Source organism: Petaurus breviceps, unplaced genomic scaffold (assembly GCF_028583685.1).
Source record: "Petaurus breviceps papuanus isolate PSGF00001 unplaced genomic scaffold, PetGlider_PUasm1.0 91133, whole genome shotgun sequence".
Lineage (NCBI taxonomy): Eukaryota > Metazoa > Chordata > Mammalia > Diprotodontia > Petauridae > Petaurus > Petaurus breviceps.
Window position 1 is genome coordinate 27,511,942 of NW_027187419.1, and position 4,293 is coordinate 27,516,234.

Below are 4,293 nucleotides of genomic sequence, written 5' to 3' on the forward strand. Positions count from 1 at the left end.
CACTCTCTCTTCCTTCATGTTTATATACTCATTTTTCTCAAGCAAACCAGTTGTGAGAAATAGTAAGTCCTATACCTTTCAACCTCATTTCTCACTAGTATATTCCTTTTCCCTTCCTTTAGTCTTTCCCTTCTTAAAACGGTCAGAACACAACCCAGACTCAACATACCCCCCAGGGTTTCTATCTTATTTAACTCAATACCTGCAGAAGATATTAAGGTTCTAGGAGAACACTATTGTAATGATGATCAACTGGGAAAGACTTAGCTAGCCTGATCAATAAAATGATCTAAGACAATTCCAAAGGCCTCAGGATGAAAAATTCTATCCACCTCCAGAGAAAGAACTGATGAACTCTGAGTGCATATTGAAATATACTTTTTTCATTTTCTTTTTCTTGCAACTTGGTTCATATGGAAATATGTTTTGCATGACTCTATAAGCATAATTGATATCATATTACTTTTCTTCTCAATAAGAAGGAGAGGGGCAAAGGGAGGGAAAGTATTGGGAACTCAAAATGAAAAAAAAAAGTTAAAACTAAATCAAGTATATTTTTTAAAGAGAACATATTAAGTTTCTAAAATGACATTTTTCCTTCTGCCCTTATGTAATAGTAATGGAATTTAAAGATCCCCTTGTATTGGCTTGGTTTTCCGGTTGAGTGTTAAAACCCAGAGCTTGTGAATCCCACTTGTGGCATGGACTTGTTTACGTGAAAAGAAAGGGCTGAACTGGGAGGAGCTGATGCCTTGGATTTCTAGAGGAGGCTCAAGCAAAGAGAGGCAGAACTTTTGGAAGCAGCATTGTGAAGGCAGAGAGAGAGACAGGATTGCTGAGGTCCAGTTCGACCTGCCCAGGACTTTTGAGAGCTGCCACCCAGACTTGCCAAGGACTGAAGAGACATGGCTCTGATGCGAGTATTTTATCTGTCTGTTTTGATGTTGTTTTGCTAGATTCGTCTGCTGGTGAAGGACAGTGCTGTTGTTGCAGAGGTTCTGGAAACTTGCTGTTGGTTTAGAAGCCCTGAAGAAGGATTTTCTTGTTGAATGTTTACAGAAATCCTAAAAGAGGGTCTTGCTGATATTTTCAGGGGTCCTGAGACTGTTCTGCAGGCAGAGAGTGAATTGATGAGGACACTGGCAGTGTATATTGTGGCTTTGTTAAGCTTTGTCTCCCCAGGAACAGAGACTACTGAGAATTTGCCTTGGGTCAAGATAAAGAAAAGACCTCTCCTTGGGTATTGAATGCTGTGATGATATCTTAATCTCGTAGTTCAGGGGTAGATGGCCTTTGTGCTCTCCACTGCCCCTTTTGAGAAGGTGCTTGGCCTTAACTGATGATAATTGTAATTCAGTTGTGATCCAAAGGTAGGAAACTTGACTTTTTGTGCTCTGTGATTGACCAAATGAATATAGTTTGTTTATGATTGGAAACTAATCTTAATCTCCATTTGAGAAGAGAGACTTTGTGATTGACTAAATGAATGTACGTTCTAGGGGTGGAGTAATACTTGGAAATTATTGAATTACACTTGGTGAATGCTGTATTTTGATTTTCTCTGTTCTGTGAATGTTTTGCCTTAATTTGTCACTGAATAAAATGGTGAGTTACTATGCTGGTATTCTGAATCTTGGAAGTTGTCTTTGCTTGACATTATACCTTATCTCAATGTTAGCCTTTCAATATCACCCACAGTCCTCATGCTCAAATAAATTTATTTTTCTAGATTTCTCTTGAATCTTGTGTTGTATTTTACATTTCTTTTTCAAGTCTAGCCTTTTTATCTGGAATATTTGAAAGGCCTCTGTTACAATGACATCATGGGATGATGTCTTGACTTGCATATGAATTGGACTTAAGTGAGGCAGAGTTGCACTAAGTCCTCAACTTCACTGTCTCCTCCAGTCATTGAAGCCCAGTGGCAACACAAAAGTAAAGATGATTAGTGATTGTATGGGATGTAATGGATAGCCATGGTGTCTTTGATGCCTGACCAAGCACTAAGTGCTTCACACCACCTGCTTCAACCACCTTCGTGGCTGTTGGAACAAATGGTTCTCATCACCCTACTCCCCAAGGGAAAGACTTCACATGATTGGGGTAGACATCCTCAACTCACCAACAGGATTTAGGTCTGTTAGTTACCCTCAACTTGATTCAGCCTGTCTGCCAAAACTGTTTCTTGGGGTGTGGTCACTGTGCATGCTACAGCTTCTTGGAGCCCCAAATGAGAGTGGGGTGAATGTAGAGATGGATGAGCAGCCCCTGAAAAGGCTCAGCAAGCCCTCACACCAGAGTTTTTAGCCCTCCCTGAATAGCCCCTATACATAAAGGGATGTTTTGTTCTATTTATCTGTTTCTAAGTTTAATCAATTTTAATAAAGGACTCCAAAGAAGCCAGGAGGCAGAAATGAGGTGGACAAATTGGAGAATGTCTGCTAATCTTATTCATATGGGATATCAAAATCCCTTAATATTCAAATTTATAATTATTAAGTGTTTTTCCTTCCATAAAATCCTGTTATATTATTGTTTAAATAAACATGTAAAAGTTGCAAAAAAATTGTAAAAACTAGTTGATTGTTACATTCTAATTCCTGTTTCCACACCTTTTCAATTTTGATGGATCATTTGTATGTATTTGTGTGTGTGTGAGAAAGAATGAACTCTAGACATCTGAAAATCTGAAACTTGTTTTACCTCAAGCAATTATACCCTCATCACAACCCTCAGACACAAATATGAGCCCTGCCCCTCCTTTGCCCAGCCCAGATCTAGATTCCTTGATTCTTCTACTATTTTTTTTTCTACTTTCCTTGTCCAATGAAGATGCAGAGGTGATTATCCTTCTTCCTCATCCACACTTGTGGCAAGGGGATTCCACTAAATCTGAGGGGAAAGGCCCTCTCTCTCCCCAGAAATATGAAATCGCCCAGAATGAGAAACAAAATATGGCTTTGAGGTTCTGCCCCACCCCAGCTCAACTCAGGAAGGCAGGGCATGGCTTGGCTGCGCTCGGCTCCCCATGGCATGGCCCCGCACAGTTCACCTCTGCATGGTACAACAAGGCCGTGCATGGGTTCAGGTCTGTACAGCTGGGCCCTGCACAGCACAGTCCTGCTCAGCTCTGTGCAGCACGGGTAGACCCTGCATGGCACGGCTTGGTCCTGCACAGCACTGGTCATTTGTGCACAGCACAACAGCTCGGCCCTGTATGGCAAGGCTCTGCCTGGAACTGCTCACCTCCACAGGGATCAGCTCAGCTCACCTTAACTCTGCTCAGGCTGTGCTGCTCTGCATTTCAAGTCTCTAGTTCCCTCCCCAGAACTGCAGGTTCTGGGGAAGTAGGCAAAACCAATGAAAAGTGGCGGGGTCCCAGCGCTCCAGTACCCCTCAACCATTTCCTCAGGAGCAGCGGGCCCCAGGTTATGTGACATCCTGTGTAGACAGCTGAGACTGTGAGTGGATGCTGGAGCTGCAAGAAACTCAGCTCTGCGGCAGGTTCTTGTGCTGGGAGAGAAGGAGAAGATGCAACTTTTGTAAAGCTTCACAAACCCTCTGACTGCACTGTCCCCCCCCCCATCCCCACCCTCCAGCTGGAGACAAACCTTTTGTTATGTTTTGTACCTTCAGGTGTAGGTTTGAGTCCTCCCCCCCCCCACCTCCCCACCCCCGCCAGTTTTAAAAACCTCTAGAAACCCATGATTTGATATTCCATGTTTGGATTGGAGCAAAACTACTTTTCCTCTCTTTTGTGTTTAGTTTTGTTTAGTTCCTTCTTTCTCAATGTTCACTCTGTTGGTTATAATTCTTTACAACTTGACTATTGTTTAATGCAAATGTGTTTGTAGAACCTATATTGAATTGCATGTTGCCATGGAGGGGGAAGGGGAAGAGAAGGGGGGGTGAAAATTTGGAACTCAAGGGATTGTGGAACTGAATGTTGTAAACTAAAAGTAAATAAATTTTAAAAAGAAAAGAAAACCAAGGTTCAGAGAGTTTAAGTTAAGTTTAAGCTCAAGATCACACAGTTAGTAAGTGGTAAAGCCAGGATTTAACCCCAGATCCTCTAACTCCACATCCATGAGTTTCTACTGCATAGTCATAATGGCTGGAGAATCTGAGATATTCCAATTCATTTTCATAACTAGACCCAGTCTAAGAACCAAGAAACCCAGACACACCACTGTGAGAGACAAAACTATAACTACTACCACCACTGAGAGAAAGAGAGGGAAGAGAAAGAGAGAGAGAGAGAGAGAGAGAGAGAGAGAGAGAGAGAGAGAGAGA

The 4,293-nt window shown here is 42.0% G+C and overlaps 1 long non-coding RNA gene across 1 annotated transcript in view; it reads right to left on the reverse strand.

The window, feature by feature from the left end:
• Positions 1 to 2,725: 2,725 nt before the first annotated feature.
• The window catches only part of LOC138155190 (uncharacterized), an 89,674-nt gene continuing 88,106 nt past the window's right edge, over positions 2,726 to 4,293 (reverse strand). Inside the window, exon 4 of the long non-coding RNA XR_011166770.1 lies at positions 2,726 to 3,513. This is a non-coding gene — a long non-coding RNA (uncharacterized lncRNA). The remainder of the gene's footprint in view (positions 3,514 to 4,293) is intronic.